Source organism: Phymastichus coffea, unplaced genomic scaffold, assembly GCF_024137745.1.
Source record: "Phymastichus coffea isolate CEN01 unplaced genomic scaffold, Cenicafe_Pcof_1.1 PCOF00200, whole genome shotgun sequence".
Classification (NCBI taxonomy): domain Eukaryota; kingdom Metazoa; phylum Arthropoda; class Insecta; order Hymenoptera; family Eulophidae; genus Phymastichus; species Phymastichus coffea.
The window spans coordinates 221,949-236,054 of NW_026707011.1; the positions used below are offsets into that span (position 1 = coordinate 221,949).

At 50.0% G+C, this 14,106-nt stretch overlaps 1 pseudogene; it reads right to left on the reverse strand.

Moving 5' to 3' along the window:
• Positions 1–2,543: 2,543 nt before the first annotated feature.
• Positions 2,544–11,095, reverse strand: LOC131673852 (uncharacterized; annotated as a pseudogene).
• Positions 11,096–14,106: the final 3,011 nt, after the last annotated feature.

Below are 14,106 nucleotides of genomic sequence, written 5' to 3' on the forward strand. Positions count from 1 at the left end.
AGAGGGAAAATTCATTCGCAGTGGGCAAGGATGCGTGGGAGGGGCCACGAGCCGATCTATCAAAATGTTTTTCTCAACGCGGCCGGCGCTCGCGGACTCTCCGCGCGAAATAATATCTCTCTCTCTCCACGAGAATGGGAGAAGGCGAAATTGAGCGAATTAAGAAAGGTGATGCATAATAATCCATCAGCTCGCGGGAGAAAGAGGGAAGCTGTATGCATGCGCGCTCTTGGTCTTCTATCTGTGAAAGAAACATCGGTCAGCATCAGTTGTCGAGCGACTGATCGATGATATCAAGTCACTGGCTCGCGCCTGTGCGCTCCTGCATTTTCTTCGCTGGCTCCCGATCGCGGCGAGCTTGCGGAAGCGCGGCAGCGAGCACGGGTTTCGAAAAGTACGCGTTGCCCCGGCAGCTTTCGTCCCCGAGGGGCCGCTGGTGCGAAAGCGCGAAAGGCCGGCGGAAAGTTTGGCATTTTTCAAAACTCGAGAGACATCTTTCCAAAGCAGCCACGGGCGTCGTTATCTCCGACCTATTCATCGGAATCTTTCAGAAATCGTCGCGCATCTCTCGGCAAGCGTGGCGAGTATTTTCTTTCGCTCGCAGGCATTCGGAATGTTTCATTGGGCCGGATGCGGAGAGTTAATCTGCGCGCCAATGACGAAGGCGCAATCGAAAAATTGATCGAAGGATACAGCCGACGAGGGCTTGAAGTGGCACGGCGCGGGCACAAAAAGAAAAACGAGGCTCGCCTCTACTCCTCGCGATCGCCGCGTAATCGCACTCGCGCGAGATCCATCGGGAGTAGCCTCTCTGATTTATTCATATCCTCGGCCGGAAAAAAGAAAGGCAGCGTCGAGAGGAAAGTTGCCGAATCACCACGGGGCATTAGCGCGCGAGATTGATCGATCGCGCGAAACGCGACGGGCCGCCGCGCTAATTATCCCGCTCGCGTCGAACGTCGTCGAGTCCACCCCGGCGCTGATGATGCCGCGCGAGAGCGAAGAACAATAAGCCGCGTCTGCCCCGAAACAAGCGGCGAAGCTTTCGCGCGCCCGTTGCTTTCCGGCTCGCAGCGAGCCCGGGATATTTTCCGAGCCTCTCTCCCTTGTTATCGTAATCACTGCCGCTGCCGCCACCGCTGCAAGTTCTCCCACCTGAAAATGATCGATATTCCGAGCGTAGAATGCAATTTCTCAACGAATCTTGGCACCATACCTACTCTCTCTCTCTATCTCTTGAGCTTTTTCATTCCTTACTTTTTCATTCTTGCCTTCTTAACTAGTAACTGTGTTGACGCTCGTGCGCCCGCGCGAATAAAATCCAATTTCTCTATTTGACTTTGCGACTATCTCCGCTTCTCTCGCTCTTTTCTTTCGCGGAGCATTTAAATTAACGACTCGCGCGGCCGAGGGCGAGCGTACACACGGCGCTCGACTCTGCTCTCCATTGTTAATGAATGAGACATTCGCGCGCGCGAGTATTGATAAATTCTTTATCCGCGTCTCATTGCCGCGCTTCGAAATTCCACGTTGCTTTTTTCGTTCCCCGCGCCAGATTCGCAAACCAACCCCGCCACGGCGATTTTATTTTCTCATATATTTGGAAGGAAAGCAGCTTTTACAGTTTCACGACTAAAAGTCGCCTGGTGTCTGCGTGATTTTTCCCCGCGCACACGCTGCAAGGATTTATATTGCCAGCCATAAAAAAAAAAAGAAAAAGATAGAAGCCACGCCGCAACCGTGTATACATTTTGTTGATATATATATGTATATATCAAAACACACACACACACACACACACACACACACACACACACACACACACACACACACACACACATATATATATATATATATATATATATATGCGCAAACGTCGAAACGAGTTAACTTATGAGGTGGATCGTAGATAACAAGCACGGATAGACATTATTGTTAGAAAGCGACAATAGAGTTGGCAAAGTTAAAGTAAGTGTCCAAGCGCGGAGGGGATGTCAAACTGAATGTCAGTCCTTTAACGATGGGAATCGCGGATAAAGGGGAGCGCGCGCGCGTGTGTGTGTGCGCGCGCAAAACTACGCCGCAGAGAGGGAGCACCGAGTCGTTATCTCTTGACGGACGTGTATCGCGAAACAAAGTTTATTTCCGAATCACGGCGCAGCTGAAAACGGTTACACGGGAATTAATTCTCGTTTGCGAGCCACTTCTCTCTCACTCTCGACCCCCCCCCCCCACTCACCCCCTTCGCTCGCTCACCGCGCAGCCAAAAACGCCACTGCCGCTGGATACTTGTTATATTGTTGCGCTCCGACGGGATTACAACGATTCTCCTCCGTTCTTTCCTTCCTCTTTTGTCGAGCAAGCCACTGTGCGTGTACCTCGCTTTCAAAGTGATGATGGTAATCCGCAGATTAGTTTAATTACGTTCACCTCTCGCAATACGCACCTTTGGCGACGAATCTCAATGACTTCGGGAGTGATTTAATTGAACGACTCAATTAATAACTACATAAGCAAAGTTTTTTTTATTTGTTTTATTCGTTTTCTTTTCTTAGCCTTCAAATCTCATGCGTACAAATAACATTATATTTACATCATGGAATGATTAACGCAACAGTTTTTTTTTCCTCCACATAAATATTCTTATAATGCTTCTTATGTCTTATTGTAATGTATATTCAAGTCTATTTTTTCTTTGCTCACAGCAATATCGGACATACTTTTATTCTCCTCATACATTTATAACATACATTTGTTCGTATTCGGCAATTGACGACGATTAAGTACCTTTTCAGCTTTTCCTTTTTCGATTAGATTTATGGCAGTATCCGTTCTATTTTATAGCGATCATTGATCGTGTCAATCGAAGGGTAACTTACACGTTCAAGTGTATAATACAAAACAGACCTTTCAACCAAGTATTTTACGTCAAAGATATACATATTTAACATAACGATCAACATGATTATAATCTCAAATGAATAATACGAATTTCCGGGAATCATTACTATTTCAATTTCGCTAAAAGCAGCCAAGTAAACATTTTCGAATCTTCAGCGCGACTATTTTACTTTGGAGCGCAAACGAATCCTCGCAGGCAATATTATTTTATACAAATGTGGGAGTGAATTGCTGATAGTTTTGCTTGTTCGGTGAAGAAGAGAAGAAGCCGGGGAGAAAAAAAGGTACGAGAGCCGTAGTTACATGAAAGCGCGGCGGTGCGCGCGATATTCATATGGATGAGACGGTACGCGAGTGCAGGTTTTATCGGCCATTTGGTGGAAATAGAAAGAGAATGAAAAATGATGCATTCGTGCCTAGAGCACACACGCGCGCGCGCGCCAACCCGTTTCAATCAGCAGTATCGATCTCTCCCGACAAATTTTTTTGCTTTCAAGCATGATGTGTGTGTTTATTTTTCATGTTTACGCTCCACTGGCTGCGCGTATACTTTTTCGTTAAAAGAAAAAATAAAGAAAACTATCTGCCGTCGTCAACCTATTAAAATCCTTGAACATTGCAGCTTTTCGTTTCTCGTCAACTAATACTGGGGGGGGGGGGGGGGGGGGTGAAAAAAAGTTTAAAGTGCACTTGCAAAAGATTTTCAAAGGATTTATCAGAAAGAGATTATTTGTTCCTCTCCATGCGTACGGCATGAAATATGAAAGTATTTCTGAAATTCGAAAATGTAGCCTCCTCTCTCCCGGCGTTCCTTTCACCGTTTAACCCGCGTTTTAAAAAATGAATTTTCGAGCCAGCATAATAGCGAATGTTGAGGATTATCAAAGACGCAAAATTTACCATAAAACTCGTTCCCGCGATAGAGATCATTCATAAAAAAAAGAAAAAAATAAACTTTTTTTTGTATGGTAGAGCAAAACGACATTAATCCCCTTCGGATTCAGCTTTCAATGGCTCTTTACACCTATTGACGTATTAGCTCTATGAAACCACACGAGAAATCAACATTCAGGCTACACAATTTTGCTGTTGGATGCACAGGCTGTGATTAGACTTGATAACTCGCCCCTAGGGTAACGATATTGTTTAACAATAAATTCGGCACATTCAAATTTTGAGTGTATGGGTGTCTATGCAAAATGTTGTTTATGGGGCTTAATCTTTGGAATCATTCAACCATAAATATACGGTCAAAATACACTCGCGCTCGCAATTCTCTAAACTACCGTTATACGTATTTTCAACAGACGTGTATATTATTATAATAAGCCACGTAAATTCGACACGCACACACGCATATCATACTGAAAGTGTAGCGTGGGACTCTGTGTGTGTGTGTGTGTGTGTGTGTGTGTGTGTGTGTGTGTGTGTGTGTGTGTGTGTGTGTGTGTGTGTGTGCGTGTGGGTTTATTTTGATTATTCTTGCTGTCCTTGTCGTTCATTACTTCGCCTCGACTATTATTAATATAATGCTATTATTACTGATTTTTCGTGAATGCTGGCGCTGCTGCTGGTCCGAGACGCATCGGAGTCGCACTACCTCGAGCGCAGTCGAGCGACGAGCAGTAGTACGGCAATCAGCAGCGAATCGGAGATCCTACGGCACTGGACGCTCGCGTTCTCAGACGTCACTGCAACAAACAAGCGCGCACAGGCGCGTACATAACTCGGACGGCTTAGCCCTTTGCCGAGCGGCGTCGGGAGCGGGTGAGTTTTGAAATTAGTTGAATCGCGACTTAAAAGACAATCGCGTCGTCGAAAGGCTTAATGCCACGCGAGAGCGAGCGTCTTCAGTCCCGCCGAGTTCGCTTTAATCCCGCCGAATCCCTCCATTCTCGTCGACGAAACGCTAAGCCTCATATCGGCTCTGAAGGGAATGGCGGAGCGGCTCGAGTCATCGAAAATTAATGCCAACTCTAATTGTAAGTAAGCAAGCTGCCAACTTGCCCCGAAAAGGACACAAGTCCCTCACCTCTCTCGGGCCTCGGCTCGCGCAGATTCGATCCCAGCCTCACTTCGCTCGTCTGCTCGTAGACGCCCTCGATTTTGGCGGTACAGCGCAGGTTCAGCTGCCCATTGACGTAGTGAAACGGCTGCAGGTGCAGCTTCAATTCCGTCCACTGACCGTCCTCCTGATCGGAGATACTATTGTGGTCGTATTTATTCTCCGTGTGCTGCTGCTGCTGCTGCTGCTGCTGCTTAGTGTCGCCACCAACCTGTGTGTTCGCAACGACCGTCCGGCGGTATCAGTCCACCTCGCTTGCGTATTAAATTTCGCCGCTTCTTTCATTAAAAACCGCGGCCATCTAGGATTTTATCGCGCGGCGGTTAAGAGCCGATTATGCGCTAACGAGAAAATGTTCGAGCGCCCGCAAATGAAAAAAAAAAAAAAAGAAGCGCGCGAAAAAATGTAATAGCGGTTTTGCATTGCGGATTAGACATCGAGTATAACAGCCGAAAGACGAACGAGCAAGCAATTAAGACGGGATGCATAACTTACGCGACGCGCTAATCGAGATCCTTTGAATAATTTGAGCGAACTGTTTGAGGCAACCGCCTCGTTGAAAACAAAACTTGTAATTTTGACGTTGTCGCCGAAAAATTAACGGAAAGATTGATCGATCCGAGCCGAAATCTTCCTGTCTTTTCAAGCATGTTTTTCTGCCTTGGAAATTGGACAATTAAAACACGTGAAACATTTACTTTACATATAGAGAGAAAAAAAAACTCGTTATATTTTTTAGATGGGTTTTGGAACGGCAAGCGATGTTTGTTCGCTCTGTTTTTCGCCGTTATAAAATAAAAAAAAAGGTGACGGAAAATTGTCGATTAATTTTTACCCGGTGGAACTTGTAATCATTTGCTGCCATGCAGTCGGGGGCGTTGGGGCGCTCGCGAAACTCCATTTAAAGGACCACCGAAACGCGTGTATTCGCAAAACAATGTTCGCATAAGCCATCCGCTGGAATAATCGACGAAAAAAAAACATTAAACATGGCGCATCGCTCGAGGGCAGGTGTGGATTATCTGTTGCGGAGGGGAGGCGGTCGCTGCGAGAGAATTCGATTTACGCTGGTTATACGATCAGCTGCGGCTTACCGCCCTCCCTGCGCGGAATTTTACACGCAGCTAGCGCGAGTGGCGATAATAATTTTACGAGGATGAGCGTGCAAAAGAGAGAGAGAGAGAGAGAGAAAGAGGGAGGAGGTAAATTGCCTCGTTACACAATTGCACGCCGCGCGAATTTAAAAAAAGAGAGAGAGAAGCTCTAATTAAGAGACTCGACCTTCATTTCGCAAACGAGGTTTTTCGTCGGGCCGTGTCACACTGGTCGCGGAAAGACAATCAGTCACAGTCATGGAATTTGTCTAGTTCCCTCTGGTTCCCTCTGTAGGAAATTTAAAGGAAGAGAGAGCCTCGTCGTGTTGCTGCCAGTGTGGCTTTACGACATACAAACGATGCCTGAACATGACTCTCTCCCTCTCTGCCTTGTCGGAACGATTTGGTTTACAACCGGCGCCGCGCGCTAGCTCGGGTATTGTGTTCCCTTAGCTGCTCTCTCTCTCTCTCTCTCCCGCACAGATGTCTTATAGCTTTAGCGAGGGAACGACTCGTGTTTACGGGCAAAGAAAAGCTCTCTCTTGTGTATAAAGGATTGCTCCTCTGCGCCAAATTGTTCCACATATAGACCCCGGCACCGGAGCTCCTTTCTCTCTCTCTTTCTCTCTCTCTTTCTCTCTCTCTTTCTCTCTTTCTCTCTCGCCACTCATATTTCGCGATTCGGCCTCCGCGCGGACGCCAACGGCGCTCGTCAACTGGAGGCTGTCGGGCTTTCGTCTTATCCCGCCGATACGCGCTCTGTCGCGACGGCGCGCGGGGCCGGGCCGCCCTCGCTCGCCCGCTTTTTTGCATTTTAATTGCCTCGATGCACATACCCGGCGCATTATTCACAAGACAGCATTAGCCCGTCGCTGTGCATTTGCACACAAATTGGCTGCAATTGGTAATCGGCGTGTGCTCATTGTTATTGGTTGGCCGCCGCGCGGCGAGCGGGAAAAGCGTGCAAAAGTGAAAAAAGGAAAAAAAAAGGAAAAAAAAAGAGAAAAAGCCGCCCCGGCGCGTAAGTAAGTAGTGCTGTTATGGCTCGTCGCGGTGGCGGCAGAGTGCGCGCGTGCATTTGGTCGCATCGTCTTAGCGTCGCCCGCAAGAAAGGGAGAAGCAGCGGCACGGACTACTCCTCGAAGCAAAGCAGAGCCATTGGCTTGCATATAAATCGGTCGAGTGCTCCGTCTCTCTATGACTGCATTCTTGTCCTGGCTGCACTCGGTCGTCACTTCGTTTCAATCGAGCTACTGCGTGCAACTGCCGAATTCCATTTTCGCGACTGAGACAAATGTTCTCCTTAAACAAACTGTTACGTAGGTCCTTGGCCAAACTACTAGTCAACTAACTTTCGTCGGCAGACGCTGTGCAGACAGCTTTATATACCGAAGCTACTTTTATCAAACTCGTTACTCTTACATTTTTCATTACTTTTGCCATTAGCGTCGGCACGATCAATCTCTCCGTTCGGTATAAAGGCGACAAGGAGCTTACAGCAACGTCGCGGAACAGGGAGAGCTTGTTTATTCGTTGTCTCCGCGTCGCATGTAAAAAGGAAGCGGCTGGAGCAATTTTACAGGCTGGCGAAGCCGCGTGTAAAGCGTAATAACCACTGCTGGCTTTTAGGACTCGCGCTATCGTAAATTTCGGCGACGAGTGGTGGCTTGGCGTAACGGCGCGGAAGGTTCCCCGGTATAAGCTCGTTGCCGAGACGCGACGCCGCACCATTGATGCCGAGAGCGGAGCGAACGGGTAATCGAGCGGCCAAAACAAAAGGAATGCGCGCGAGGACAGAGGAGCGGACAGGCAAATATTTGCCCGCAGGGAAGGACTCCCCGAGCCTTAGCTAAGTACACAGGCATAGATCGAGAACGGCAGCCCCTATGCCACCGCCGCGCGCAACCAATAATCTGTATTTGCCTCGTACGTACGACCTGCTCGCTCGCCGTCTCTCTCTCTCTCAAACAAAGCCGTAGCCGTGTAGCGCGCGCTCGTGTGTCTCGCGACGGCGAGGGATTTTTGCCGGTGCTAACCTGCAAGTCGTTGAGCGTGAATGATAGTGTGGCTGGTGGCTTGGAGGGTGGAGCGCTACAGTTCGCTTTGAGGGTGTCTCCGGGCTCGTAACGGCCCCGCTCTGATGCGATTACTGGCTTACCCTTCGGCACCGCTTCCGCGAGGCAAAAACATAAATTGCGCTTTAATTTCTCTCCATCGTTGCCGCGCAGCCCCGGTCCTCCTCGCGGCCAGTATACTTACAGACGACGCTGAGCACCCTGGAGCTGCTCGCCGTCGTGAAATTCGGCGCGTCGGTGGTCACCTCGCAGCTGAAATTGCCCGACAGCGGGGTAGTCCACGTTCTGTATCGTCACTTGGCTCTCGTTTGAGTTGGCTGCCTGCAACGACGACAAAGCAATGTGCGCGCAACTAATAATATCGCCGCCTTCGTTACACTCACGTCCACGCTGATCCAGGTGAAGTTCAGGATTTTCGTCTGCGGCGTCTCGCTGGGCGAGTACCGATAGAACTCGTGGGTACCGCGGTACCACTTGAGCGAGTAGAGGGGCGCCTCCTCGAGCTCGTAATGGCAGCGCAGCGTCGCCGCATGGCCGTGCTCCACCTTCTCCGGTATCAGCTCCAGTCTGACGTTCTTCAGACAACTCGAGCCTGCGAATATATGTATTTTCGTTCAATTAAGCGCCGCATAAACCGAGTCGCTTCTCGTCTCTTTTGTGACTCCCTCTCCCTCTCTCCTTTTTCTTTTAAAGAAATCGCTCGTTTGAAAGATTTTAATGGTTTCTGATTCTCTCCGCTCGAATACAGTTTCCTTTTTTCCTCTGGCTCTTCGCCTGTAATTCCACTTGAATTTTTTTTTTATTTTCGCGATGCTACACTCGTTAATTACTCGCGTAGGAGGCAGGGGGCAGGCAAGTCGAGGAGCCTTATATCGTTTGATACTTTGCTTTTTTTTCGTATGCAAAGTTTAATTAAAAAAAAAAAAACAAAAAAAAATCCAAGCCCACTCGACGCCTCGTTCCCGCGACTATAACACGAGGCTCGGCTCGCTCTCGGCGAATCGAGAGCAAAGACGCATGAATCAAAAAAACACGCGTTCTCTCGCCCATCAATTGATCGTGATGTCGGCCGTGTACACTCGCTCACGGAGGGTGGTTTTCCTGCCGTGGGCCTCTCGGGGGGTGAAACGGGGAAGGAAGCGTGCAATTGAAGGGTGAGCAACGGCGTCTCGTCTCTCTCTCTCTTCTTTCTTGAATTATGGCTCCGCGCGCGAGGGGCTGAGTGAAGGGAAGATATACAATTTCTCTCTCTCGACGATAAGTCAATTATTTATTGAGCGCGCGCCTCGATTTGTGCGCGCTGCCGTGGCGGCGGGGCTGCGGCCTGTTCTCTCAATTGAGGCTCCTCGCGCGCACATTACGCAAGCAACTCTCGCGGCCTAGCCGCTAGATGCGGCAAGCGAGCTCTTTCTCTCTCCTCTCTCTCTCTCTCTCGCCTGTATTTGTCGAGCAAATACTTCTTCCTCCCTTCATTTACCGCGTGCCGCCGTCGCGTCGGCCCCACAAAGGAACGTAGAAAGCTCGGCCATTTTTCGACGCAACACTGCTCCGCGCGGCTGAAAAAGTCGCTTCCTTCTACTCGGTTTTTTTCTCTCTTTCTTCTCCTTGGCGAGAAGCTCGATCGCGCATCCGCACAACAAAAAACGAAATGAAATTTCTTGAATGAAGCTCTCTGTGTGCGCGTCGGCCAATTCGCTCGCCGCTGCCTTCTTTTTTCTCTCTCCCTCCTCTCTCTCCGCCACCGCCGCCACCGCCGCCGCCGCCGCCGCCGCCCGCCGCCGCCGCGCGGCAGTTGGCATTCACGCTCGACTTGACTCCGGTCGAGCGCGCGGGCGCGGATGTTATCCTCTCTTTCGGAAGTTACGGTCCGCCGCGAGAAGTGGCATGCGCAGAAACCGATATGCCGAAGGGAGAACGAATCGAGAAAAAATATCGCCGCGAGGAGAAGACATTGCGAATGCGCCGGGCGCCGCGCGCGGAGGGAAAGGATTGTTTCTCTAGGGGGCAGCGACGAGGGAGGTGAGTTTTTATCGGGCTCGAGCAAAAAAAAAAACAAGTGCAGGTAGAAGGAGGGGGGGGAGCGAGGGGGGGTTGGAAAAAAAGCAAACGCGTTTCCAGGGAGGAAGCAGATGCTCTTCCCTCTAATTACAAACGTCGCCCTCCCCCCACTCCCGGCGCTCCCGAGCGTCGGAAATTATTTCGAGTGAATTTAAATCCACGCGCGCGTCCCGAAACATCAGCATCGTCGGTTAATTATTTTAATGCAGGCGCGTAAGGCGCCGCGCCTCAAAGACGCGTTTTTTTCCCGCCACGCGCGTCCCGTTTTAACGAGATACAATTTTCGACAAAACATAATTGTGTAGAGCCGGCAGCGCTATCAAGCCAAGGGAAAATTAAGCTTGTGTTTTCCTTTTTTTCCGCGCTCTCTCTCTCTCTCTCTCTCGGTCCCTTTGGCTTTTCATTATTCCGCGGCGCGCGCTCTCTTTTGCCCTTTCTAAAGATGAAAGAGACAAACGCTCGCCCCGGCGGGGAGAGCAGCGGCAGCGTGACGTGTCTGGGAAAAACAATTTAAGCATCTCGCTCGAACTGCGGAGCCGCGCCGCTGTCCGCGCGCGCCCCGCCACTGGCCAATCCAGGCGAAAACGATAATAAGTTTTCGCGCGCTGTCGCGAAGCATTCAATTTGCAATGAATCACGCGGGATAAGCTTGGCCTTTATGAAAATTTACACTTGCCGCGAGCTCGCGGCTGATTTACACAAGGGGCAATCGGTAGGAGTGTCTCTGTTTTTTCTTTTCTGTCTTTCTGCCTCCGTTCGCACGCAATTTTGTTTTCCTCGGCCGATATCTCGCGCGATGATTCATCGGAATGAGCTCCGACCAGCGCGCGAAGGAAAAAAAAAAACGAAAATAAAGAAAAATCCTCCGGAGGCCTATTACCTTGCGTCGCAGCCCCATTCATCTTGCCGTGCGTTCCTCTCTCTCCTCTCTCTCTCTCTCTCTCTCTCTCTCCTCTCTCTCTCTCTCTCTCTCTCCTCTCCTCCTCTCTCTCTCTCTCTCTCTCTCTCTCTCTCTCTCTCTCTCTCTCTCTGTCTCTTCTTGATTGACATTGGTCGTTTATCTCCGTGGGGCGATGACATTTCTCGGCTTCGCGCCGGTTATTTCCCTCGCGCTCAAGGCGACATACGGCAGAGCGCGCCGGCGAGTTATTTATACATGCGAGAAGAGCCCGAGAAGTCGCAGCCGTTTGACCCTTTGAGCGAGCGACTTTTCTTCCTTCCTCCGAGCCCGGGAATAATAATAATAATGGAGCGAGCTACTTCTAGCGCGAAACTCGCTGTCTCCCATCGGGCATTCATTAACACGAGGGCTGACTCTCTTTTTCGAAGGCACGCCAAGTTCTCAATCGTAAATAATTTGCTTGCATTAATCGCGAAATGCGGAACTTGGCGAGAGCATCTATCGTCTCCTGCTATAAAAGCCTTTCCACATTCCGTCGCTCGCTCGCGAGGAATTTTCTCCCAACTTTATCAAGTGTCGAGAGAAAGAGAGCACGAAACCTCAACTTTTGCAAATACATACTTTACTCGGTTTGGGCGAAGCAAAACTTTGCGCTCTCTCGGCGAGATTTTCGATGTATTATGCAGCCGGGGACGATGCCTCGGCACTTGCCACTCTCTCTCTCTCCTCTCTCCTCTCTCTCTCTCTCCTCTCTCCTCTCTCTCTCTCTCCTCTCCTCTCTCTCCTCTCTCTCCTCTCTCCTCTCTCTCTCCTCTCTCTCTCGTCCTCTGTTCCCGTAGCCCGATCAAAGGTGCAGCCGAGCGATAAGCGACGCCGCGCGTCTCGTCCATTTCCACGCACGTGCGTGCGCCTAGTTACGGCTCTTTGCGCGCGCGCGTTATATTATTAAACGCATCTCTTCCGCGGCGGAGGCTAAAATTATCCGCTATCCCCCTCGCTGCAGACTCGCGGAGCGCGACGCTCTCCGAAAGCTGTGCCGTATGCCCGTACAGCCCCCAGGCCTTTCTGCCGCGAAACACGGCGTGTTCTATCTCTCTCTCTCTCCCTCTCTCCCTCTGTGTCTCGCTGCGCTGGGTCTACGCGCGAACCGCGCCGAGCGAGCGCACACGTGTGTGAAAACCGCTCTGTGTGTGCTCACCGGAGAATTAACAGATATGCAAAGGAGTCGACGAGATATACTCGGAATTGTGCGCGCTGCAGAATCAACATCGCGCGCGGAGCGCCGCGTCTGCTTTTTCTTTTTGCCCCCCCTCCCCGGCTCCATCTCGCGTTGTAATTGAGTTCTTTGGCTTTGAGTGCGGCGGCGCGCCTTCCCCGCGGCGATCGGAGAGCTGCCGGGGGAGTGATTTCGCTTCGCGGGCGCATACTTAATCGAACGATTTTACCGTGCGATTACCGCGCGCGCGCGCTGGGCTTTGTCCGCTGCGGGGCCCGATTGCCGCTTTTGCCGCTTTTGCCGCTTTTGCCGCTTTTGGCCGCGCGCGAGCCGACTGACGCAAGCGGACGAGGTGGAGATGCGCTCGTCGATACGAAAACGCAAAGGCCTCGGCGTTCGCCGTGATCGACTGCTCGAATCACTTTTCGCGCGCGCAACATCCATTTCGGACGGGCTGCTCGTTTGGCGTTGAAAAGTGCGACTGCTCCGAGCCAAGAACTTCGGATATGAAACAAATCATTCGATAACTCTCTCAAAGGTCGGCAATCATATAATATCGAAGTTTCGTACAATAGCCAATATGTCTGTAGTGTTTTGTGAAAAGGGCACAAGTCCAATTTCCGAAAAGAGTGAGATATTGTGACGGCGAGTCGTGCCTTTCTTTCTGTACATGAACGAAAGAAAGAAAGAAAGAGAGTGAGAAATCTTTTCTCTTCGAAAGGAACTGGTGCACTTCAGAAGGAGATTCCGAGTTTCTAAGCCGCAAACTAAGTACCCTGCTTACGCTGCGAACCCTGTGTTGAAAAAAATCACCCAGACCCAGGCCTCTCGCGCGCAACTGGAAGACCTTCGTCTAAACAAGCGAGAGAGATCTGCACGACTTACCGACGTCCCGCTTTTATTCCGCTTCGGATTTTGCCGCAACGCAGCGTCGAAAAATTTAACGTCCATGAGAATGAACGTTGACGCTCACAGATTTGATAACGCGATAAACAATAAATGACAACCCACGGCAGTACCTGTCGTGAAGCTCGCTGTTGCATGTTGCGATCAATCGGACGCGCAGTACACCCGGAAAAAACCAATCGGAAAACGAGCGTTTTCTAGCTTTTCAAGCGAGTTACTCGAGTAATTAACAATAAAAAATTAGACGTCCATTGTAAATGTGCGTTCCATCTAACGATATTAATGTGGCATTATAATTAAATTGGAGTATTTATGCGTTTTTGTCAGTTCAAATAATCCATACGAGTGTCTTAATTTGAATCGGAATTCGTAATGATTGTCGACAACCCCATTAGAATGTATGGCGCCGAAAGCTATTAACGACAGGTATCTGGCAGAAACGTTTCGCTGAAAACAAAGCGTTCGAATGTTGAAATTTCGGCCGAAACCGTGGAGGTCGGACAGGCGCAAAACGTCCCCCGCGCACCCTTAAGGCGTGTCTCCGTAAAACCAAGCGCTTACCACCAATGAAAACGCCTGGCTCAAGTCCAAGGGACACTTTGGGACTTCGGAGAGGAGACTGCCCTCCAAGTCCTTAAAAAGGCGCGCTCCCGACCGGAGCCGAGCGTCGCCAGGCAGATCAGGACACTCGCGTAGCAGTCGCTCGCAGCCTTGCCGATTTGTCATTAGCGAACTAAGGAAGCCAAGCGTTCTGCAGTGCAGAGCTACAAGTTCTCGTGTTTTCGAATAACCAGCAAAAAAAGTTGAAATAATTGTCTAGCTTTCGCTTCCCGTCAGTGCATGGATACGACTATTGCTTGGATCTGTACGCGTATCCTTGTACGCTATGC